Source organism: Anabrus simplex, chromosome X, assembly GCF_040414725.1.
Source record: "Anabrus simplex isolate iqAnaSimp1 chromosome X, ASM4041472v1, whole genome shotgun sequence".
In the NCBI taxonomy this organism is placed as follows: domain Eukaryota; kingdom Metazoa; phylum Arthropoda; class Insecta; order Orthoptera; family Tettigoniidae; genus Anabrus; species Anabrus simplex.
The window spans coordinates 60,978,120-61,005,831 of NC_090279.1; positions in this window are offsets into that span (position 1 = coordinate 60,978,120).

Genomic DNA, 27,712 nt, shown 5'->3' on the forward strand with positions numbered 1-27,712 from the left:
CACCTCCAAATCACTTGATTACTGAGGAGCCTCACTCACCCACGTATGTGACGAACCATTTCATCAGATAGGTTAGAAACTCAACATGGCGCGGCCCGTATGGTGTCACGATGCATTACTCATTTACACAAGGTTTACCTACAACAGCACATTTAATAATTGTAATAATAATAATAATAATAATAATAATAATAATAATAATAATAATAATAATAATAATAATAATCGCAATAGCAATGAGCACTTGAATGAGTATTAAGTTCAAGTGATTTTCACACTTACCTGCGTTCAGTCAGTGTTTTTTGTCTCTTTTTACATTTTATGAGGTAGTGACTATCGCACACGTCATTACATTGTAAACAAACAGAGTCATGTGTTGTCTATGTGCATATTTCGCTGTGGAAGCCATATATTTAAGCTATTAGAAAGCTGAAAACGCAATATAGGCCTCTCCATTCAGCAACAACACAGAATATACAATAGTAAGCAAATCAAAACATTGAAAATTGGATCAACCGATCAGAGCGCTATAGGCTACCCATATAGCTACTGAAGCTAATGGTTACTTCACATTCAGTATCACACTTGGTTTTGTGTGAATGTTTATTCAGTTTCATTTACAATTTATTCCTGGCATAAAAGACATAAGCCTATCCAAGATTAGTGTTATAAAAATTTAAAAATGTGCTTCTATTAAGGGATAAATAAGGTACGTCCATTTTATCTGGCCGAAGAACTAATTTCCAGATATTTTCTGAATTCCCTGACATTTCCTGGTTTTCCCGCTATAAATTGAATTCTCTGACATTCCCTGATTTGCGGTTTTCCATGCAGCTGGACACCCTGTTAAACCCTTATTTGGGCCGATGACCTTCGATGTTAGGCCCCTTAAAACAACAAACAGCATCAAACCCATATTTGTATGGGGAGGCCACTCACTTTTTATTTTCGTTGAAGTGAAAAAAGGTTCATGATCTTGTGTTGCTATGTATGTTTTTACTAGTTGATGTGGTAACCTCCTTTTGTCGAATTAGTCAAGTGGATACGCTCATGCTTGAAGTTGGCTACAGCTTCAATGTTCAAATCGACTACTGAGGGATGTGTAATGAAGAATCAGTAACGAGAGGAGGGTAGAACGATATTTAAGATCAGAGAAAAAAGGGTTAAATTTTGCGAAAAACACTGTGTATACATTTACCTACACTGTCAACCTTTCTGGTATGAACTAGTTGCCTTTGTAGCGTCAGAACAAATGACACTTGCACTTCTTGTATAGTATCTGTGTGGTATTGAGGGAAGGGGGTGTGGTGGGGGAGAGGAGATGGGCAGAGCATTGAGCTTATGCGCTGTTGGCTGTAGGCTGAACATTTACAGCGATAATGGCACAAACTTCTTCAGAGTAGCTAAAGAAATCAAGACCTTTCTGTAAAACAACCTTCAGAAAACCAACTCTTCACACAACTGCAGGCATGGGACTAAGTTTCCTCCTTTTTATAACACATGGTCCTCTATGTAACACTTTGACTAGACTAATCAGGATCGTGATTTTAATCCCTTAGGCATGAGATCACGGCTGATGATGCACATGCAGTGGGCGAAACATGTCCAATTAAATTACTATGACAAGATGAAATTCTTAATTTTAAGAACCCAATGTGTATTGAATACGAGGATTTCAATAAACTTTTGTAACCTCGTTGAATTAGTGTACATTTCAATATGGACCAGTCATGAGATTTGTAACATATAATTGTCTGAGATTGTTGTAAACAACCCATGGAGTGAAATTAAAGTCCTCTGTTTGTATTGGACTTGAACCCTTTACACAAATATTATATTAATGTTGTGCAGGAAACTAACAACTCATATAAAGACTATTTATCCAATCATAGATCAAGAAGGCCATCTTCTTGTCAGTGGATGACTGCACAATACTCATATACTAGCGGACTGGAAACATTAGAAATTCTGTATCACCTCACAAATATAATTATGATGGCAGAACACCTTGGACTACTTCATCCTGGCACTCAACACTCTGAGAGACAAGTTTAGGATCTCTTCAGAAAGGGGAACAGAAAGAAGCCACACTCATACACATCTCAGGTGTTACATCGTGTCATACTCATTTATGTTTCGCCCATTGCATACGCATCATCAGCCGTGATCTCACGCCTGGGGGAATAAAAATCAGGATCCTGATTACTCTATGCAAAGTGTTACACAGAGGAATAATTAATGAGAAATACACAAATGGTGCCTTTAACCCCGACATACCCATTTCTTAAAACTAGAACAGACTATGCTGGCCCAAATCTAATAAAAAAATTGTGTGAAATCGAACAAGACCAGACTGCTAGCTAATAAGGCTCTCTACTTAGACATGATACCCGATCGCTCCACAACAACATTTCTCTCCGCACTTTATCAACTTAGTTCTCATAGAGGTCAACCCCTAAGCATTTACAGCAATAATGGCACAAACTTCAACGGAGCAGCTATAGAAATCAAGGCCTTCCTGCAAAATAACACTCAGAAAACCAACTCTTCGCACAACTGCAGGCATGGGACTGATGTGGCATTTCATCCCTCCTGCTACACCCCACTTTGGTGGAATCTAGGAAGCAGCTGTCATGAGTCTGATTTAACGCCCCAGACAAGTGATGGATTCTTATCGCTTCACCAACAAAGAATGTACCATTCTTGAAACACATGCATCCTCTCACCAAAGCTAAATGATGAACCGTTTGACACTTCTTACCTAACTACAACAAATTTCCTTATAAGAGAGCCAATTACTACACTCTCTGGTCATGATTATACTTCCTCTCTCATCACAACCTTGCCCACATGGCTATATTTTCAGCAGCTAACCCAGAACTCCTGGATGAGATGGTGAAATGAATATCTCAATAAATGGGCAATGAAATACCCCATAGCAACATAGTCATAGTAAAAGAAGATGACACGCATGCTATGAAGTGGACGATGACAGTGATCAAATGTGCATCCTGGTAATGATGAATTATTCATGTAACGAATGTTCAGGTGAGTAATGGTGAACTTACAAGGTCTATTCACAAACACTATCCCTTACGATGTATGAAACAGAAAGGCAAGATGACTCTTCAATGGCTTATTTATTCATTGCATGTTTAAGTAATATTGTTCCGAGATTATCTGTGGAACACAGAGAGGTGAAAGAAGGTGTCAGCATTAATGGGTCTATCTATGATATCAAAGATTAATTTAAACATTAAAACAAAGGTTATATTTCTTTTCAGATCTCAAATTTAACAAAATTCTTCACTAGGTCAAGGAACAAAATATCAGGTACAAAATAGCAAACAAGAATAGAAATCCAAGGGTTGGAAATTAAAAGTTTTGAGCTTCCAGCTCCAATTTACAAGTTTACAATGCCACAAATGTTGCGTTTGGTTAGATAACGAGAGATATCTCCCAAGACGCAGTTGCAGAGCACCTTGCTCCAAACGTTACACATACGGCCTTCCAAAGGCCCGACTGAAAATTGCACCAATATCAGACAAGAGTTTATATGCTCTTTAAATTCAACCAAGGATGCTGTGCTCCCAATTCCTTACAGCCTACTCCAGGAAACATTACACAAAACTATACAATTTCTGGCATCTCTAGGCACAACCTACAATTCCTTTACACAGCGGTATATTGTACCCATACTACTGGGCCTTCATGGAAGAGAACAACAGGTTATATTACTGGTCCAAACTCAAAATGTATGCAGTCATAAACTTGCACTCCTTGAAAACCAACTTTTGAAACCCTACTTGGGCTTGTGGCCCGATGATGCAGTGGCTAATTCCACACAACTGAGGTGACTCGAAAGAGAAGTTAATGAGTGATTTACAGAAGAAAAAGGTTACAAGATCGTAGTCACCTCAAGATAAACTGAAGGGGAATTAGAGAGGGTAACACACTCTCTATCCCCAATTTACAGTTTAAGTCTGTATGAAATTTTACATTAGCAGAATGAAAGCTCACATTTTTGAAAACAGATGGTTACATAGTTAAACATTAGAAGCTTCACCTCCTGTGAGTTTAAGGAGATAGCTACAGATATAGAAAACTGGTGGCCATTACCTGAGCTGACGTTCTGCCTGCCAAAGAATTAGGCCTCCTGCCGTAACACACACTCAGAAATTTGACGAGAATAAGACAAGGTAACTAGAAAAAGTCGCGGCTTTTATAGCCGATGGGAGGGTTCGAGAAGGCTCTGGGCAAAATCGGACCATACCCTCTCATTTTATTTGATACTCAAAAAGTTATAAGAAGCTTATGATTCGCTGAAAAATAAATACAGAAACTTTGTGATTGGCCAGACTTCAAAGCTGGCGAGATGAGAAGGAAGTGTTGCAAAACATTGAAGTATCAAAATAAATGAAAGTAAATTTAGTTGAAAAAACTTATAAACCCAAAACTTCTTTAAATCAGTAATTATTCCACCCTGCACCAGAGTGCATGACCGTAGCTTTTTGTGGGGACATATATGGAGAAAAATTCAAACTTTCTGATGTACACCAATACAAAACAAAGAAATCCAGTCAGTTTAGGAAACGTTAAAATAACATACTCATTTATTCAGTAGTGACATCTTCTGATCAATGTCGCAACTTAATGCATTAGTGGTTTCAAGTTTTGTTCGATAGATAGTGTTCCCTAAGGCGCTTCTTTTCAATGTGCGGGGTTGAGGTGCACCTCCCGGTACAAATATTATAAGTCACATTGGACTAGTACCATCACAGACCACATTAGGGAGAAAAATAATATTTTTCACTTGCCAAGAGATGGCTACAATGTGTGTAGTATACAAGCGAACAATCACAGTAAACAAGCATATCACCTGCAACTTGTATCAATAAATTACTGTATTATTTAGAAAACAATAATTAATATAATCAATAAGATAACAAAGGTGTTTCATTTGGAAATGACCAGTAAAATATTCTGTAACAGTAACAAAAGAATGTACCTTTCAGCTACTTTGTGTTCAAAACTAATTAACGAATTCAAAGGTATTAGTAGGAATGATACCAGCTAACAAATGACATACAGTAGAGTTCTTTGGAATAATCCTAACTGCTGCACAATTCATAACGCAAGATCGTGGAACAACTTGAAGGAAAAGTGAAAACTAGATATGTAAACAGTCAATCTCATAAAAAAGTATATTACCGGTAGGACTATCAATCATGTGCACGAAAAAGATGGATCAAACCCTGGTATCTGTTGAGCTATTTTCTACCCATTTCCATTATCTGACGATGGATTATCAAATTATATACATTACCTCAAGAGAGTCTTCCTGTGATGACTCTGGCTCGGTTAACTCTGATTTAACTTCTTCTTTCAGAGCTATCACTTCTGATACATGTTCAAAATTTTCCTGTGGAATATAAGAAATATTAGGTATGCTCATAACACACATCTACAAATACAGTCACCAACAAATGAGCATGTTAATTCATTAATTTCCAGTATTACAGTTACTTTCGTAATTTCACTAATGTTTAAGGAAGATTTCTACCAGCAGAGGATTGTTATAACCAAAGGCTTTACTGAGAATGGTGTTACTATTCTTGCTCACTCCTTATGTCAGAGAAAGGATGAGACTGAGAACAAAATATAAAATGCCAAACATTTTCTAGCCATACCAGAAGATATAATACCAGAGATGGAATGGGGGCTATCTCACAGAGAATTTGGAAGGACGCAGCCATAGGCATAAACACTAAATTGTATGAAATGTTTTCATATGTTCAATCATATCAATCAAATGATAAAAGTTGTCTGAACCAATTAGAAGCGTTACATTTCTAAATGATTTTTTGTTCTCGTCATGGAGTTTGTTTATAGACAGATTAAAGTTACTTGAAATAATGGAATCACATTCTCTACTATGGTTTTGCTGAGATCACAGGGGCTACATAAAATATTAATACAGTTCTGTTTGAAACAGCATATTTCAATGCTTCCAAGTGTAAAATAAAAAACATAAATATGAAAGAAGCAGACTTATCACAGTCATATAACAGTGAAAGATGTGATGTAACCCAAAGTCAAAGCAGCTGGAAATGAAATATTGCACCACTATAAGCATGTTATCTGGTGTTCTGTGAGGAGCTGAGGGGATGAGGACACTGTCAGTGGAGAATCAGTAGTGTTGGAGTTAATATCTGCAGTTTCAGAAGATCTTTTATGATCTACTACGAGACATTTAAATTTCACTCTTAGATTCATAAAACCTTATCAGCATTACAGGGGGGAGGGACTGTGATTAAAAGCTTATGTTCTCATGTAAATTAAGTAACTAATAAAAGTGAATTAAAGTAATAAGTTCTAGAATATGCCAACTTAACACATTCAATACAGAAGGGAAGAGTAGCTGAACTAAGGAATGGATGAAAAGGATGCACAAAAAGGACAGGGAAATAATGATAAAGAGGAAAGAAAAAAAATCTGTTTAATGTGCCTTAAGTACTTAAAGTGTCAGAGCCCACTAAGAAGGGGCATATAAAAGAAATCATTCTCAGAAATCATACATTCTAGAGCCCTTAGACATGGTTCTCTATATAACATAGAATCTGACCTGTATTTGAGGAATAGAATGAACTAATCACTATTCTGTCTTTCTAGAAGAATTCAACACCTGAGAAAATAATTATTTTGAGAGAATGTACATTCAGATTTTGAGCTATTTCATCCCTCGCATGTCATAGGCAAATCTGCTCATTCCTTAAAACACATAATATCTTCCAGCACATTGTGGATATGAGGGTAACCCAGAATAATCACACCTGTGTTGACATTTCGTTTAGCAGACTGGTGTATCCAGGCTCAAAAACACTAATGAAAAATTTGTGATTTAACTTCTTCTACACCAATTATGGTAGGAGTAATAATTTTTAACATGTGGTGCTAATACTGGTGCAGTAGTGTAGGAGGATATTAGTTTTCTAAAGTACAATTGGCCAACCATCCTCTATTTTAATCAGAGGGGAAAAATAAAAAGGGCAACCCCTAAACCAAAGTAATTTCAATACTGACAGTAAAAAGTACAGACTAATCCAAGCCCAACCTTAAGTTCCTAAGAGTTGGCAGCTTTGTGTAGTGCATTGTGGTGTATTCCCAGACAAATAAACAAAACAAAGTTGTACTACGCATAGATGCTCATTCAGCAATTGGTGACTGCTGGTGTTAATACTGAGGAAGCACATAGAAAATAACGCTCCTGCCAAACTTATTCAGCTATTAGGGGTTAATTTCTGACCTCTATAAAGTTATCTGGAATGAGACTTACAAGTGATGCAGTTGTTTTTCCTTCAAGCCAGGCTGGTTCCTCTTTGATCTTTGCTTCCAGGTCCATTTTGCACTGCAAACTGAAGTAGTTAGAAGGTACTGGTATGGTTGATTACTTCCACTGACCTTACACTGAAACATAAGCCAGAAAAATATATTACCTTATTGATGTCATTGATACTTATGGTGTTTGTCAACAAACTAAGCAACAATCGTGTCATTTTATATGACCATCAATATTATGATGATACCAAAAAAACCCAAATTTTACATGACAGTTGATATTATGATCATACCTATAGGACCTCAAGTTTTCTTTGACTGATACTTCAAACAAAGCTAAGGACCTGCAGTTTTATATGATTTCTAAAACAGTGATCACTTCCATAGGAAATATAATTTAATTTATCTGTCGATATCAAGATCATAGTCAAAGGACCCCTGGTATTACATGGCCGAGCTTGATAGCCGCAGTCGCTTAAGTGCGGACAGTATCCAGTATTCGGGAGATAGTGGGTTCGAACCCCACTGTTGGCAGTCCTGAAGATGTTTTTCCGTGGTTTCCCATTTTCACACCAGGCAAATGCTGGGGCTGTACCTTTATTAAGGCCACGGCCGCTTCCGTCCCACTACCAGCCCTTTTCTGTCCCATCGTCGCCATAAGACATATCTGTATCGGTGCAACATAAAGCCAATAGCAAAAAAAAGTATTACATGACACCTTATATCGTATTAATAGCTATCTAACATACAGTTTTATATGCAATTGAAACCGCAACAAGATGAGCTTTCTTGAAAATTCAGTGACTGTACGCCCCTACCATTTTTATCCTTTGCAATCGGCTTCAAAACTAACTGAACAAGTTCACAGTTCTTTGAGATGTGTTCTATCAAAATTTTCCTTCCCAGGATCAAATTCTCTCAAACCATTCTCCTCTCATTAAGCTTATTCACTATCTCTTTATTTGAGACATGTTCTATCAAAATGATCTTCAAGAACTTCTGATAACACGGCATTTAAAAGGCTTCAAACTCTGTTTTTCTTGGCACCAATTATTATCTGTGTTTCACTTACATATGGTGTCATACTCCTTACTCAGTGTAAACATAATTTTAAAAGTTTTTAATCTGTTCAACCTAAAGAACGTGACGGAGAACAGATGGGAATTTAGGCTGGATTCAGCGATGATATTTATCGATATTGAGAAGGCATATGTCAGTGTACCATGGCAAGTGGTCTCGGATGCATTGATAAAAAAGAAGGCAGGGAGAGGTGAAGAACATATTATAAAAGCCATGAACGAAAAGTGAGTAAGTAGTATGAATACTAAGATAGGACAAACAAACTGGTTCAAAGTAGAAATAGAACTTCAAAATGGATGTGTTTTATCCCCTCCCATCTTAATTACAATCATTGATGAAATCCATAAGAGTATACAACAAAAAATGGGAACCAAGGAGGCAAAGGCCTCACTCTTTGGAGATAAGACAGTAATATGTGGAGAAGATGAAATGGAAGGACAGGAACAAGATAATGTAAGTAATCAGGAGATGGAGGAATATGGAACGAAAATCAGTGTGGAAAACAGTACGATAGTAGTGGTGACAAGAGGTAATAGAGAAGGAATTGGGAATATTGGAGTAAATGGAAGACCATTAGAAGTTGTGGAAAGCTTCAAGTATTCAGGGAGAATAATTGAAGAAGATAGGAAAATAAATTAAGAAACTGGATAGAGACTTGAACAAGCCAATGAGTTTTACCAATGTGTGAGATGTATAGTCTGTAACTGGGACATCCAACGGAATGCAAGAAAATTTTGCACCCAATGTACACTGACTGACAGAGCAAATGCAACACCAAGGAGGAGTGGTTCGAAAGGGATGAAAGTTGGGGAAAAAACAGACGGCACGGACGAATAATTGATGTTTATTTCAAACCGATATGCAGGTTACACAATGCGCACGGCATCGACTCAGTAGGATGTAGGACCACCGCGAGCGGCGATGCACGCAGAAACACGTCGAGGTACAGAGTCAATAAGAGTGCGGATGGTGTCCTGAGGGATGGTTCTCCATTCTCTGTCAACCATTTGCCACAGTTGGTCGTCCGTACGAGGCTGGGGCAGAGTTTGCAAACGGCGTCCAATGAGATCCCACACGTGTTCGATTGGTGAGAGATCCGGAGAGTACGCTGGCCACGGAAGCATCTGTACACCTCGTAGAGCCTGTTGGGAGATGCGAACAGTGTGTGTGCGGGCATTATCCTGCTGAAACAGAGCATTGGGCAGCCCCTGAAGGTACGGGAGTGCCACCGGCCGCAGCACATGCGGCACGTAGCGGTGGGCATTTAACGTGCCTTGAATACGCACTAGAGGTGACGTGGAATCATACGCAATAGCGCCCGAAACCATGATGCCGCGTTGTCTAGCGGTAGGGCGCTCCACAGTTACGGCCGGATTTGACCTTTCCCCACGCCGACGCCACACGCGTCTGCGGTGACTATCACTGACAGAACAGAAGCGTGACTCATCGGAGAACACGACGTTCCGCCATTCCCTCATCCAAGTCGCTCTAGCCCGGCACCATGCCAGGCGTGCACGTCTATGTTGTGGAGTCAATGGTAGTCTTCTGAGCGGACGCCGGGAGTGCAGGCCTCCTTCAACCAATCAACGGGAAATTGTTCTGGTCGATATTGGAACAGCCAGGGTGTCTTGCACATGCTGAAGAATGGCGGTTGACGTGGCGTGCGAGGCTGCCACCGCTTGGCGGCGGATGTGCCGATCCTCGCGTGCTGACGTCACTCGGGCTGCGCCTGGACCCCTCGCACGTGCCACATGTCCCTGCGGCAACCATCTTCGCCACAGGCGCTGCACCGTGGACACATCCCTATGGGTATCGGCTGCGATTTGACGAAGCGACCAACCTGCCCTTCTCAGCCCGATCACCATACCCCTCGTAAAGTCGTCTGTCTGCTGGAAATGCCTCCGTTGACGGCGGCCTGGCATTCTTAGCTATACACGTGTCCTGTGGCACACGACAACACGTTCTACAATGACTGTCGGCTGAGAAATCACGGTACGAAATGGGCCATTCGCCAAAGCCATGTCCCATTTATCGCTCGCTACGTGCGCAGCACAGCGGCGCATTTCACATCATGAGCATACGTCAGTGACGTCAGTCTACCCTGCAATTGGCATAAAGTTCTGACCACTCCTTCTTGGTGTTGCATTTGCTCTGTCAGTCAGTGTATTACACACCATGGACAACAAAAATACATGATGAATGCAGAATGCAAGAGGCCAAGATTAAATTCTTTAAAGAAATAATAGGGAGAGCATAAAGGGATCCCAGAGGCCCCGGGTTCGATTCCCGGCCAGGTCAGGGATTTTTACCTGGACCTGAGGGCCTGTTCGAGGTCCACTCAACCTGCGTGATTAGAATTAAGGAGCTGTCTGACGGTGAGATAGCGGCCCCGGTCTAGAAAGCCAAGAATAACGGCCGAGAGGATTCGGCGTGCTGACCACACGACACCTCGTAATCTGCAGGTCTTCGGGCTGAGCAGCGGTCGCTTGGTAGGCCAAGGCCCTTCAAGGGCTGTAGTGCCATGGTGTTTGGTTTGGTTTGGTCATAAAGGGATAAAGTCAGAAACATAGAAATGAGGGAGTGAATTGGATTCCCTGAACTGAAAGGCAAGATAGAGACACATAAGCTGAAATGGTATGGACACATGATGGGAATGGAAGAGGATAGAGTTCCACAGTAAGTATTTACAGAGAAAGTCATAGGAGAATGACATTGGAGAATGCCCAGAAAGGGGTGAATGGATACGGTAAGGAGAGTACAGAGAAGACTGGAGTAAAATTAGAAAAAAAATTCGAGGAAGGAAGGGAGTGGTGGAGAGAGAAAAACTGAGGAGGTTCTTGATTCACATTTCTACCCAGAAGACTGGAAATGGAAACTGAAGAAAATTCTGTTGAAATGAATACAAAAGTTCATACAATACTGTTATCAGCTCATTTAATCGAACTCCAGCAAACTTTACTTAAGTGCCTTTCCTTTATTTTTCTATGCATGTCATGTCTAATGACACAACCAAGTGGTGTTTAACAGAGAGCCCCTTGTAGGGAGTTCCATGTCAAACAAGTGGTTTTTATTGTTTCGCAGGTGATTCGAAAATTGTCTATGTTGAATACACACAATATTAAACAGAAGGAAGGATCCACCTTTCAATACTCCGTTTTAAGCTGAACCAAATAGAGGTTACAACTTGTTCGTTTGGGACCGGTTTCAACACATTTGAAGTGCCATCATCAGCCAATTGGCAAAGCAGTGCAAAAATTAAGTCATAAATGTCTAAAAACAACTAACACAGTGATCATAACTTAACAACGGAGTATTGAAAGGTGGATCCTTCCTTCTGTTTAATATTGTGTGTTTCTCTATTCAGTACGGGAAAATCATGAAATTTTTAACTTTATATGTTGAATACCTCGAGTAGTGCCCCAGAGAATTCATTTCACCCAATTGCAGTGTTCATTAGTCACTTTGTGATATTTTACTGTAAATGTAAACATACTGCACAAACAATGAATACTACAATTTCTCCTACAGGTAATACAAGCTTTGTTCCTGTGGCTAATTTTGTAGATTCTTACACATTGCCAGGGAATACATTTCTATGTAAACACATATCTATTCATAAAACTATGCTCATTTGTATTTTATATATTTTAATGTAGGGGACAATACTGAAATGTGCCGTGTTTACTTGTTCTGACTACCGTTTACAGTTTCTACAGCCAGAATTTATTCCTGAAGATTGTTCTTCCATTCCTGAAAGCAGTTTAATGTTACACTAACAACTCCAAGGTAAAGGGTTAAGATTAGGTATGCAGTGGCATTAATTAAGGTTAATTAATGATAAAATGGGGAAACCACGGAAAAGTTTTTCAGGGCTGCAGATACTAGTATTCGACCCCATGCAATCTCACCATCACTCACTCCTGAAAATCTTTTACTCAGCAATAAATCAAAGAAGACAGCCGACAGTAACCAAAATCATCACAAAAACATACCAGAAATAGCTGCTGTGGGGTATTGATGTGATACAGAAGAATCTCATAACAACACTGATAAAACAAGATACAGATATCCTAAATGGAAACCTCTCAAGAATTTGAACCCTACTTCCATATGTCGCATCATACAGAGTAAGGAACAACTCAACATTCACAGCCTCACTATAAAATTGCACACAGAGGTAAATAACACAGCAAAACAATATCGGTAATTAAAATTACACACTAAATATTGCAATTTTTTGTCCAGCTACCATCCGCATTTCTTCATCTGCGTTGCTCTTCAGAAAAAAAATCCTCATTCCACCAAATTTAGATACATGATAGATTGCTACTACACACAACTTGCAGGCACTTGCAACGCAAAGGCTGGGAGTTTTCTAAAAAGCATGCTAGTTATATGCGTATTCATTTTTAATGCTAAATTAAAAATAAAATTTAAGAAAACTAATAACTTTAAATATTAAAAATATGTAGAATGCTGAAACTGAGAAGGATTAATATTAACTTCTAATATTCTCACTTGAGATCTATACATTTAGCAAATGTACATTATTGAACTTGAACATTACCGACAATATCTTAGAGGTTGTGGACAAAGTGTAAAAAGACATAAATCACAATTCCTCAATGAAGAAAATCCGTAACTTTCTTAACGGAATAAGCTGTAGAATTGGCCTTATATAACAACATACCAGCTACTTCGAAACAAAACCGGATATTTGAACGATCATCTGTTTACCCTTCAGGTTCGGCTTTTCCCTCGGACTGAGCGAGGGATCCCACCTCTACCGCCTCAAGGGCAGTGTCCTGGAGCTTCAGACTCTTGGTCGGGGATACAACTGGGGAGTATGACCAGTACCTCGCCCAGGCGGCCTCACCTGCTATAGTGAACAGGGGCCTAGTAGGGGGATGGGAAGATTGGAAGGGATAGGCAAGGATGAGGGAAGGAAGCGGCCGTGGCCTTAAGATAGGTACCATCCCGGCATTTGCCTGGAGGTGAAGTGGGAAACCACGGAAAACCACTTCGAGGATGGCTGAGGTGGGAATCGAACCCGCCTCTACTCAGTTGACCTCCCGAGGCTGAGTGGACCCCGTTCCAGCCCTCGTACCACTTTTCAAATTTCGTGGCAGAGCCGGGAATCGAACCCGGACCTCCGGGGGTGGCAGCTAATCACGCTAACCACTACACCACAGAGGCGGCGATATTTTTATATAAGTATGGTAACAAATTGATCGTTTCCATGAAAAGGATCATTCAAGACCAGCCACAATATTATCCAACCTGAAGGCACATACACAGGATGAAGCCGAATTCCGTCGACAAACTTTCGGAAACTGTTGAGGGAAACCTTCTGTGTATATTGGTAGAAGGTACCCGTAGTCTCCGGTGGCTCGTTATAGAGTAGAACCGGTAATTAAATTATGATTTTTTCGGTTTTATTACCACAAACAACCTTATTTCTGTGGAAATATCTTCACAACAGAGAAAAGGCCTGCAATATCCAATAACCAAAACGTACAACACTAAACCCAGAGTAACAAAGCCTGTAATATGTAATAACCAAAACGCACAACACAAAACAGAGTAATGGGATAACCCTCTGTAGAAACACGTACACTTTTATCACAGTGTGTTCAATATTTTCTGTCAGTGTACTGTTTTAAAGGTAACAATTCCATGTCGTTGGCTTCCGGCACGTTAAAGAACTCCTGCGGGACATAATTCCCACACCCCGGCATCTGTCAAGAACTAGCATTTAGGACGGACGTAACACAAATAACATTATTATGAGTACTATTTTCAGTGCAATACAGATACAAAGCTAACTGATCTGATGGCATGGCCACGAGGTAATCAGGTTTTTTTACATTATGATTGGTGTTTATTGCATGTGCTCAAGTGGAAGAGATTGTATTATATATTGGTTATTTTGTATGTTCAGTAACGTTACAATTACTTCTATTAGCGATTTGGTTGTTTCTGCACGAACAGGCGTGTGTTTGGTAGCCGAAACTCCGATTGCAAAATAAAGATATAAAAAAACCTTTGAAGAGAAGATTCGAACCACCACAAAACGTAGCGAAGGATAATAACCAACAATGCTATTTAGCCAACTGAGCCATACTAATATAAGTCCTCTCCGTGTAAGGACGTACACTAAGGGTGCAACCTTACCCTTTCTCCCCTGTAATATTAAGGTATTGATTTATAGTGACTTTTCTTGCTGTTGGGTCTTTTTCAGTGTCGGTAACCATACAGTTTAGGGACCCTACTTGCCGATACGACGTCTTACTGTTACCGTTAATCTGGCACGTTGGCAACGTTCAGTCACTGTTCTAGCGTGAATTGTGTGTTGCCACCGCATTGCCTCTAAAGTCACTAGCGATACATTTGCGAGAATATTTAAAGCATATTTTCTTTTTCTGTGGGATTGTAAATCTATTTGGCTAATACCAGGTAAGTAGAATTGTGGCATGTTCGGATAATGCATTTAATAACATAGTTTGTGTGAAATGATGAGCACATCATTTTATTAATTACGTTCCTATTTCGTCCCATACTTATACGAACAGAATTCGATTGGGATGTCTAAGAAGGAAGAAAAATCTGCAAAAACTCCTCCGAAAAGGAAACCAAGGTTACGTCCTTTACAAGCTTCAGGTCAAGAAATGCTTGTACATTGCTACGAGCAATTGAAACAGGAAGACGACGAAGAAGGTATCAGTCGTAGTGATACGAAGCTAATGGCAAGAGTTTCATTATTAACTGGGGTAAGTGTTCGTTTTTATCTTGTTTCTATGATAAGTTTCTGGCATAATGACAATCAGTTGAAAAGGAGCAGTATTTCATTCTGAACCTAACCTAACCTAACCTGATCATGTAGGCCTAGGCCTATACCGGTACCATGTCTTGTGTCGACTTCGATACGGTTCGTAGACTTAACCTTTGTGCATTCATGTTGACTTACGGTATATGTGTATGTAATATATTTCTGTGTGTGTATTCTTACAGTGTAGTTTCGGTTTAGTCCGAAAAGTAATAGGAAATTTCAAGAAGGGAGTTGAATTTTCTACACCAGGTAAACGCCGAAAGCGTGAACATCCAGTGACCGGCATAGACAGTTTTTCTAAGGAAGCGATAGCAAGGTTTATTTATGATAAATTACATAAAGGTAAGGTGACTTCATAAGGAATCTATTGCAACATTATTTATAGAAATTGGCACGCAGGTGAGATAAGCTCCCAGAAATGTTTTGTGCATGTATTGTCATACAGCTCTTTTGAGTCCCTTGTAACTCTCTTTTTTCTTCCCACAGGAGAAGTCGTAACTGTAAGAAAGGTTTTCGACCACATGAAAGCAAATTATGACACTTATTTGTACAAGGGCTCCGAAACATCATTAAGAAGAATTTTGAAGGCCATGGGGTTTGTGTGGAGTAAAGGTGATCCCTATGCGTATGTTAGAGAAAATGAAGACATTTGTTTTAAGAGATCCTGTTTTCTGAGGGAATACATGCGTAATAAGGACAGTGAGAAACCAAAACCTGTTGTTTTCTTGGATGAGACTTGGATTTTTATGAATGGTGAATATATATGTTATATATTACATTTTATATTAAAAAAATCTTGGAATAATTTATCTTCATCAGGTGTCTTTGGTTTCAATTGTGCATTTGTCTTTCAGGGTCACCCACATACTCCTGGAATAAACCACACAAATCTGGACATGATGTTCAAGGAGTAATTCGTCGACCTGTGTCTGAGGGAGGAAGACTGGTTATTGTTCATGCTGGAACGAAGGATGGCTTTGTACCTGGTATGCTCTTACTTTATTTTACTTCATTTTATTGTAGTGAGGTGATCTCTCTTTACATAGTTATGAGGGTATTTAGGGTTTGTAGTACGGATGCAGGGGGGGGGGCACATAAGTCTCTGATAAGACCCCAACTTAAGTACAGTTCCTGTGTATGAGACCCTCGCTGGGATTACTTGGTTTGAGAATTGGAAAAGTTCAAAAGACAGAAGCACGATTTGTTGTGGGTGATTTCTGACAAAAGAGTAGCGTTACAAAAATTTTGTCGGGTTTGGGCTGGGAAGACTTGGGTGAAAGGAGACAAGTTGCTGGACTAAGTGGTATATTCCGAGCTGTCGGTGGATAGGTGGTGTGGAATGACATTGGTAGACGAATACGTTTCAGTGGTATTTTAAAAGTAGGTAAGATCACAGTACAGTGATAAAGTTGATGAAAAGTGGGGCAAATATTTGTTTTTTTTTTAAGAAGGGAGTTAGGGATTGGAATAATTTACCAAGGGAGATGTTCAATAAATTTCCAAATTCTTTGCAATTATTGAAGAAAATACTAGGCCTATCCCTGAAACTACATCTTCTGTCCTAAGTGCAGATCAGTGGTGACTGATTGATTGAAATTGACTGGCACTAGGTCGGAAGTGGCATTATAACTTACCGCTCATTGAGCTCTGTACGTGGTTTTTGATTTTGACTTCTCCACTGTTATTAAAAAGACTTGCAGGTATTCACTTTAGGCCAATGATTAACCTTAGAGAGGTATTTCAATCAAAACTTACTCAGTGTATTTTCATATAATATTACTGGATATTTGTATCAGTAAATTACTTGTATTGTAGGCCTATTTATTATGTTTATTCTGCATTCGACAATCTCCACCTGAATCAGTGCTTGATACCTGACTGTTGAACACCTTCCAAGCTTCTTATTTCTTACTGCCTGATATAGGTTCAGTGTTCGCAGCAATTACATTTGTTCTAAGGTATTGAAATGGGTGTTTATACTTATATCTTTTATGCAAGTGATCGTGGACTTCTAATCCAGATATAGGCCTACTAATGGAGATACATTCATGAGAGATGTTACGATAAAGTAGTGTAAGTAGTAATTAATTGACTTCATCATCAGGTGACTTTGCTACACAGTAGTTGGTTTTACTTAAAATCAGACAGCTTTTTGTATCATTCAACAGAAATCACATTTTTTATTAATAGGCCTATACTTTTTTTAGAACAAATAACTTCATACTAAAACTTAAAATTCTTACAGGTGCTGATTTGATATTTGCTACAAACTTGAAGAGAAATCAGGATTACCATGGTGCTATGAACAGCGAGAAATTTCAGATGTGGGTGAAGACGCAATTAATCATAGGATTAAGAAATATAGGACCCTGTGTTATTGTAATGGATAATGCACCGTAAGCTTGTTGAGCATCAACCAACAACGAAATGGAGGAAGGATCAATTAGTGGTAATTATACTTAATTGAATATTTCCTTCTACGGAATGATGTTTAATGATGTTACAGAAATTAATTTTTATTTTTCCTTTAATTTACAGTCATGGTTAAGGCAGAATGGAGTTTCTCCACCAGAAAATGCCACAAAAGATGAGCTGCAAAGGTTGTGTAATATGAATCGAAGTCACTTAAAGAGGTACAGAAGCACGTAAACATAAGTTTAGATAATGTTGTTTACACTCGTGTATTTGACTTTCATGTATGCATAACAATATTTCTCTGTTTCTTTAAAACCAGGTACATTGTTGACGAGATGCTGCACAGTGAAGGCCATACTGTCTTACGACTTCCTCCATACCACTCATTTTTCAATGCCATCGAATTTGTATGGTCTGTGGCAAAACAGTATTATAACAAAACAGTGGCTTCAAGACCTGGTCACGGATTGGACAGAGCTACAGCTGTGTGGAAAGAATCTCTTGATCAGGTAGGCCAAGTGGAAATGTTATTTATTGGATATATGCAAGTGGAGTTTATAATATACTTGTCAGGTTGTGATACTTCAATATATCTTATAGGTGACAGCAGAGATGTGGAGAAATGAAGTAAAACACACTGAGAAGAAGATTGTCGAGTTCTACAATAATGAGGTGAGAGGTCTTCCTGAAGTGGAGGAACTAGTCATTCATCATGGAAGCAGTGAATCGGAGGAGGAAGATGAAGAAGAAGAAGAAAGAAGAGAAGCCGAGGAGTTAGCTGTACCATTGTAAGAGCCATTCCATGAGATTAAGAATGTTATAACTTTGCTGGGAAATAATACATTTCTGATTGCCCCGTCCTTTCTGATATAACGAAGTTACATTTCAAAATTGTGGGAATTGTGTATCTACAAGTTACAGGGCGGTATAGATGAGCAGGTGGGGATCAGTGTCCAATCGGAGTGGAATTATCTAGAACTGCTGTGGCGCAATGTGATGAGGAGCGGGCAAGGGGGGGAGAGAGAGAGAGGGAGACAGCACTCTGTCACCAATACACGATGTAAACATTGTACGCCTGTTAAAATACTGACATAACTTAAATTTTATACACTATCTAATGGTTTTCCACAGTTCTCTGAAAGTCACAACTCACGTATACTGTATATATATAGAGAGAATTACATATAAAAATACCTGTGTCCACAATAAGTAGCCCACATATTAAATATAAATCAATTTGCTTTACGTCGCACCAACACAGATAGGTCTTATGGCGACAAAGAGGATAGAAGAGATAGGAAAGGGCTAGAAGTGGGAAGGAAGCGGCCGTGGTCTTAATTAAGGTACAGCACAAGCATGTGTCTGGTGTGAAAATGGGAAACCACCGAAAACCATTTTAACGGCTGCCGACGGTAGGATTTGAACCCACCATTCCCCGAATGCAAGCTCATAGCTACGCGACCCTAAACGCACGGCCAGCTAACTCGGTCATCTTTGAAAATGTCTTTTTCTATCAGCAGAGGCTTTTTTAAAATCGTCATATTTTGTATAGGCTACAGGAGATGTACAGTAGCCCACTGGTTTTCTGATTAAACATCATTTATTTAATCTATTGCATCAGTCTACTTACATACTCACTGTCCACGTACATCGGTAACCTCGTGATTCGATTATTGAAGTATTGTGCAATGATGCGACATACAAACTAAGAGAATACCGAGTGGTTCTTCCAAATATAAAACAGACAATTTTGAGTGGTCATGAGCATGACTCATAGTCATAGGGTAGGCTAAATAATAATGTTATTGGCTTTATGTCCCACTATCAACTTTTAGGTTTTTTTTGAGACGTCGAGGTGCTGGAATTTAGTCCTGCAGGAGCTCTTTTATGTGTCAGTAAATCTACTGACATGAGGCTGAGCACCTTCAAATACCACCGCACTGAGCTCGGCCCTGCCAAGTTGGGTTCAGAAGGCCAGCGCCTCGACCGTTTGAGCCACTCAGCCAGGTGTGGAGGCTAGAGAGCTGAGTTTAAGTAATTGTCGAACGTCAACTAGTTATAAAGATACTGATTGATTAAACTAATACAGTAATTAGAATAACCTAATTGACTACCTACTTACAACCTAGGTACTTTGGAATTGTGTTCTATCTTTTTAACACTGCAAATAAATCCATGTATTGTTTAAAACTCCCTGTAAGAAGAGGACAGTGGATGCGAATAGGTATTATTTTCAAATGAGCTGAGCTCGAGAGTCCATTATAGCATACGATTTTTTCAGTGTACCATGACTCTCTATGTATTGCTTCAGAGGAAGTTCGGCTCCCCGCCAATGTCCAGTGTACCGATAATGAACCATGTGTGTGTTGTGTCTCACTGATCCATGACTGCGTACGATTCTTTCAGTGTGCCATGATTCACTGTGGCTCGCTGCAGCGAAAGCTCGACTCCCCGCCAGTGTCCAGTGTGCCTATAAGGAGCCGTGTGTGTCGTGTGGCTCACTGAGCCGTGATTGTGCATGATTTGTGTGCCGTGAGCTTGCCGTTCCTGTGAATCGATTCACTCGGACACTGAATGAATCGATACACTGCTTCGAATCAAGCACTCAGTAGCCTACACTAGTAGAGGTACATAGTACATTACCATTAAGATAGATAGCATTGCAAAGTAATTCGTCTTTACCATAATAACAATAATAATAATAATAATAATAATCGTATGGCCTCAGCTACCATGTGCAGACATTTCAAGTTGACGCCATCTGGCTGTCTGCTCGTCAATTTTGACGTTCCGTTATACTCTAGGCCCACTAGATGGCAGACCGAGTAAACCGAAACTCTCTTGGGCGTCTGTGGCTGAGATTTAATGAATTTTGTCGGGTAAACACCAAATGTGTCACCAGAGATCTTTTACATGCCGACATCGTACGACATGAAGTGTCGAATGGACTTTTTTCTGCCCTTCAAAAATCCGACTACCTCTGCTGGGTTTGAACCCGCTATATTGGGATTCGGAGGCCGTCACTCTACCACTGATCCACAGAGGCAGCTGTCTTTACCATGAAATACATCGTCGTCGTACATGACTGAATTACTATCAATATATCTTAGAGAAACTGTAATGTACATGAAACCGAAATTGAGTTAATTTCCACGATACATTCTTCCTATATAAAGGAGACCATGTAGCTTATCCACCTTCATTTCAGCCACATAAATATTCAGCAAAAATTGCAAAATCACATTAAAGGACAAATACAATTTTTTAAGTAGAAATAGTCTGGAACATAGATTAGTGAGGTTGGACATCGTGCCCGTCATCATTCAGGAGTCGCTGTTGAACATACTGTACTTGTCAAAACTAGTAAGTTTCTATTTTACACAATAATAGTGAAATGTTGATGAAGACGACATACACCCAGCCCCCGTGCCAGAGAAATTAACCAACGGTGGTTCAAATTCCCCACCCTGTCGAGAATCAAACCCACACCCTGTGACCAAAGGCCAGCACGCTAACCATTTAGCCATGGGGCCAGACAATAATAGTGAAAAAGCATGTTCACTGCAGCTATTGTTGACAGGATATTTCTTCTCTTTAAAGAACAATGAGTACCACGAATTAATATCCTGTTTTGTTGATTCCTGTAAACTTTGTATGTACGGTTTTGGTTCGCCAGTTCCTAGCGTATCTACTGAATGAAAACTTTGTAGACCAATGGATTCAGTTTTATGTTTATTGCCTTCAGTCGTCACGACAGTTTTTTCAATGACAACAGTCGCTCAATTACAAATCCTGTCAAACCTAACCTAACCCTGCGACAATCAGTGGTTTTCGATGGATCACTACCTAACCGGTCATTATAATTTGTTTTCGGTGGATCACAACCAAACCTGTCCCTATCAGTGGTTTTCGGAAGAATACAGTGGTTTTGTCACAAGTCAATACAGACTCTTGAATCAATGTGTGAAAATGGGAAAGTGTAGAAAACCCTCTTCAGGAATGCCAATCTCTAAGTCCATAGTCTTTTCAGCGTTGTCACACAGCTGAAATTCACTTTAGAAGTAATTGTAAAAAGTCATATATAGGCTCTACAGATACATAGTACATTACCAATTCCATCTCGATTGCTATGATACGCACACTGCATAGCGGTTTTGCTCTATAGATAAATCATATTATAGTGAAAAAAAATTTGTTTAAAAAAAAAATCTGTCTGGCATGAAGGTCCAGAAGGAAAATACTTTCATTGAATTCTTATTTATGTGCTCACCACCCTAGTAGGTTTAAATAAACCTTATAAATACGTTGTAAGACCCATTCTCGAATATGGATCTGCATGTTGGTTTAATAAATTCCCTAGAGAAAGTTCAAAGAAGAGCGATGCGTTTCGTAACTGGGAATAGAAGGAATACCATTAATTGGGAAAGTCTTGAATCTAGAAGAACTAGAGCTCGCCTGTGTGGTCTTTATAAGAGCTATACGGGAAGGGCTGCTTGGAGTTGTATTAGGAATAGGTTATGACCTCCCTCATTGTATCACTATTTGCAGCGATAGCCAGGAAGCGTTAAAAGCACTATGTGCAGTTAAAACAACATCAAAAATGGTATGGGAATGCCAAAGGATGTTAGATCAGCTGTGTGAATTTAGCTCAGTTACCCTATTACGGGTCCCTGGGCACACAGGTATCAGTGGAAATGAAGAAGCTGACAAACTAGCGAAACAAGGCTCATAAGGTCCTTTTATAGGACCAGAGCCCTTCCTGGGAGTGTCACTCCGAAGCGTGAAACTGGTAATATCCCAGTGGACAAACCAGTCTCACTTAGACATTTGGAAGAGGTTAACTATAGCAAGGCAGGCACGTGAACTTATCAAAGGGCCTAGCCAAAGTTATAAAAAGGTCCTGATAAATTTGAATAGGACCAGAATGCGAATGGTAGTTGGACTGTTGACAGGCCACAATACCTTACAGAGACACCTACACATCATGAAAATCAGTCAGGATCCGATGTGTAGAAGATGCGGTAGGGAGGAGGAGACCTCCGCGCATGTGTTATGTCAGTGTGAGGCTCTTGCAAGCACTAGACATCGATACCTTGGCTCACATTTCGTGAGCCTGGAAGACATCAGGAATGCCAACATCCGGGCACTGGTATCCTTTATAGGAGCACTAGGTCTGGACTAGGCAAACCCGTTTAAGGGACACAAAGGGTCTTCACAGACCTACGTGTGGAGCCCTGCGAAGGCAGGGTTCACCCATTCTTTATCTATCTATCTAACCTCCCTCATACTTATCGAGAAATTATCATAAGCATAAAATTAGGGCCAGAAACCAGCATACGGATGTGGGCAAGTTTTCCTTCGTCAACAGGACCATAAGGGATTGGAATAAATTACCTGCGGCAGTCTTTGATAGATTCCCTTCTGGTATCAAGTCATTTAAGAAGACCATTTGTGTAAAATGAAAAGTAAAAGTTGTAAATTACGGGCACTGAATTTGTGATTTTCTGCTTGGTTTCGATTGTGAAACTGGGAGGCTTTTTCTTGTGGTTTTCTCTTTCCAGGGAAGTGCTTGCTGTACTCATGTTTTTGTAATTGTTGTTGTTCTTGGTTAATTAACAATGTTTTTAACTTTATTTTATCATCACTTGTAACGTTAAGCTAGTAGTAAGCTCAATCTATAGTTTTGTAAGCCATAGTATTAAGTATTGGAAATAATTAAATTGTGTATGAAACTGTACATGATGCTGGATTTAGAATGACTAGTAGTATTTCTTGTAATATTTTTTTCCATGGAATTCCTTTTTGTACTTGAGTTGTTGTAGTTGTTGGGTAGTATGATTTAACTTTATTATCACTTGTAGTGTTAAGCTAGTAGTAAGTTCAATCTATAGTATTGTAATTTGTAGTGTTAAGTACTGGAAATACTTAAGTTGTGTGTGAATATGTATATAATGACTGGATTTAGAAAGTTTAATTAGTAGTATTTCTTGCTTGTTGTAATGTTGTTGTTGTAGGGTAATTACGGTTTAACTTCACTTTATTATCACTTATAATGTTAAGCTAGTAGTAAGGTCAACCTATAATATTGTAAGCCAAATTGTTAAGCACTGTAAATACTTAAGTTGTGTGTGAATTTGTATATGATGTTGCTCGATTTAGAATATTAAACTAGCAGTAATTCTTGTTATATTTTCCTTCCATATATCTGCTTCTTGTACTCTTGTTGTTTGTTTGTTTGTTTGTTTGTTGTAGTTGGGTAATTATGTTAACTTTATTATCACATTACTGTAAGTGACCGTTGCCACCAGGGTATTTCCCATTTGCAATTTATTAATAATAATAATAATAATGAGTGACAGAGGTTTAACGTAATTTGGAAGGAATGTTTTGCGTATGATAAATGAGTACCAGTTAACTATTGGGGGCAAAGGCGGTCATGCGTTGAGCTAACCACTCCACCCCACCCCACCAAGTGCCAACGTCATGGATAGTGGAAGCCTTCACCTTCCCCCTTTCCAATGGCTTTCATGGTTTGTACGGAGATGACTTTGCTTTTTGCTTTTTAAATATTAGTATTCATGTTTATTATGTTTGTTTATTCATACCCCTGCTTTGTAATTCAGTGACCATGGAATGGCTCTAAATGTTGTAAATTATATTTATATTTACTTGTATTTATTTCCTTTTTCCTTATTGCACACGTTTGTTGTTGTTATTATTATTACTACTACATATCGCTTAACATGTAAATAAACTAATATTTAATGCAGTAAATAATGCTTATCTCTTCGGATTCATTTCTTCGTTGCATATTCGTTTTGCTATGACAACATGACTTCTTTATGATATAAATAAATATAAAATAAAAGTATTTCTTCCCAAACATATTTGTTATACGTTATACGTGCACCAATCCGAGAACCAACTAGGGAAGTACCTCTTACTAAGGTGCATAATGTTTTTGCATACATGTATAATTGAAGAATTGAAGATCCATATACAGGTAAGTGGGTCGCCCATGTGGTAGGCCTATTACGCGTCATAGGAAACTGAGTGAACTGGCTGTGCAGTTTAATCACATTGCTGTTAGCTTGGTTTCAGGAGATGGTGATGTATTCGAACCCCACAGTTGGCAGGTCTGAAGTTTTTTTTTGCCCGTCATTTTCATTTCAGGCTAGTGCTGTGTCTGTACGCTTATTTACATCTTAAATCCTAGCCCTCTTTCCTATCCAATTCTTGCATCACAACCTGTCTTCATGTGATTTAAGCCAATATATATGTAAAAATCTGGTAATGTTGTTTGACTCATAGTGCTCCTGTACATTGGTTTCCGTAATGTTGAAAGCTTGAGATACACCAACTTGTAAGCTGAAAATATGTTTAAAATGCCAAATGCCGAAAACCGTAAAAGTTCATAGTGGGATGTAAAGCTGTTAGCATTATTATTAAAAGGAAGGACATATGTCTTATGTGGTAAGTCCTTGAACTTGCAGAAATCGCAATGAATTATTCAATCTATATTCCCTCCCCCCTTTCTTTAAGAATGCAGTTATAGTAATGCATACATCAGAATCAGAATAAAGGCAGGAAATGTTTAACATTATTTTAAGCGAGTGAAGGAGAGAATGTATGACTAGCTCAGGTTGGCGGATTCGAGTTCGGCGGTATTTGAAAGTGCTCAAATACTCCAGCCTCATGTCTAGATCTACTGGTACATAAAGAACTCTTGCGGGACGAAATACTGGCACCTCGGTGTATGTGAAAACGATAGAAGTAGATAGTAGAACTAATATTCAATTCTGCAGTGAGCTTGAAGCTGACCTAATTTCCGTTCACGTAGCTTGGCACATTAGTATTCCTATATGTTTCCTGATAACCGTGAAGATATAACCAGCCTGCAGGCTGAAAATATGCCCAATCTCTCTCCTTAGGCTACGGGTTACCGGTATTGAAGAGAGAAGGAAATGTTCGCGCAAAAGAAAGGGAAGTCATTGGACTTTCGAAAATCACACTGCAAAGACTTATTAAACAAATTGCATCGTTTAACACGCCCCTATTTTCAAGAATATGGTTATAGTACGCCTACTGCATATCAAAATAAAGACAGATATATGTAACATTAATTTGAGTGAGAAAGGGTGTTTATTTCCTAAATTTCTCATTGAGCGTGGAAACCGACTTAATTATGAATATCTTGATTTATTTCATCTTAACTTTTATCATTTACTAGGGTAGGGAAACATTTATTATCGGTGTTTACATTGAGGTTAGTTTGTTTGGTTATGTCTGGTGATTTTAATATGTAACCAGGCAGGTTGGCAGCAGTGATCAGCCATTACAAAAAAGAGAAAAGAAGAGCATCGGGCGGCGATATTTACTTTCTGGGGTATTTCGTTACGTGGCGATTACTATAGCTCGAGTTCAATGTTTGCTAATCATTTCTGTTTCTACCATATTCGTCCTGGCTGAGGTCCAATTGGAGCGTGCCTCGAGATGCATCGAGATAATGACGTCAGGCTCGAGTAACTCATACGAGAGTTATGCCCATCCCTACGTAGACCTCGAAGATGCATCGAGAGTGGTGACGTCAGTCTCGAGTATCTCGAACGAGAGTTTTGCCCACCACTAATGTTCTGATTTAGTTGGTGAAAGACGAATGCACCGGAATTACGTATAGTAATGTTTGAAGCACGAGGAACGGGAGTAACAAAAGACTGTAGCTGTGGAAAGCAGCGAGACAAGCAGTATCAACTAAAGTGAAGTATAACGGGAGCCAAATGAAAACTACGATCAAATGAAAATGAGTGAATATACGTATATACCAGGGAAATATGTAATTAAAGGACCAAAAGCGTGGAATGATTAGAGGGTCAAATGAGCATCGTCAATAAATTGATTAAGAACTGCAATGATATCAGATGAGAGATCAACTAATAGACAAGTAAGACTTGTAGGAAAGGGAATTTTCATTCGTGTCAGGCTAGCGAGTAACTTACGCCGGGGTGCAGAATAGAGAGGACATTGAAAAAAGAGATTGTTACTATCCCCTTCTAATTCACCACATACACAGTTAGGATGATTAACTAAATGAAAACGAAACTTGTATTGCGGCGTAAGGGAATGATTGAATCGTAATCGAATTATGTTAGTGATATGTCGACGTGTGTATGAACCCTTGGCAAACCAGGGTTTTCTGGTAATATGTGGTTGTAGTTGATAATAATACGTGCCTCTAGAACGTGCAGTTTGATTCCAGTCATCTTGCCAGGAGCTGTGGGCCATGTCCTTAAGACTGGGATAGAAATCAAGAGGGGGTATAGCTACTGTGAGAGGGGGCGTGGGGAGTCGACTACCTTCTTTAGCAGCAGTGTCCGCTAGATCATTACCAAGAATATTGGAATGTCCCGGTATCCATACGAGTGTAATATATATGCCATTTTGTTCAAGGTGATAAAGTAGGGATTTAACAGTATAAATATATAAATTTAAGGATGGAGTAACAGAGGATAATACCTGTAATACACTTTTAGCATCGGTATAAATAGTAGCTTTTGGCAAGGAATGTTGTTGTATGTAAATTAATGCTTGTTGAATGGCAAATAACTCTGCAGAAAAGATGGAGAAAGTAGTCGGAAGATGAAAACTTTCAATTGTATTGGAGTCTCTAATAACAAAAGCAGCACCGACTCCTTGGGGGTGTTTTGCCCCATCTGTGTAGAAGTCTACACCGATAACAGAGGGAGATATGCGCATTCTTTTTGACATGGGGTAGGCGCAATCAGCGATAGCTGACGATCCTGTTAATAAAGATGTATGAGAGAAAATTATTGTGGGTGTGTAGTGTAAGCTTGCAAATGGAGTAGAATACATGGGTATGGAAGGAGTTCTAAGGATCGAAGTGCAGAATCTGTTTATAATGGTATATGCAGTATATATAGCTGGCACGCGTCCCGATCTAGGCGGACATTGTTGATAGTAGTCATGTAAGAGCTGTAGCTTTGGAATTAAAGGGGAAGATGAAAAAGCAAGCCTTTTAATCAGATATTTTTG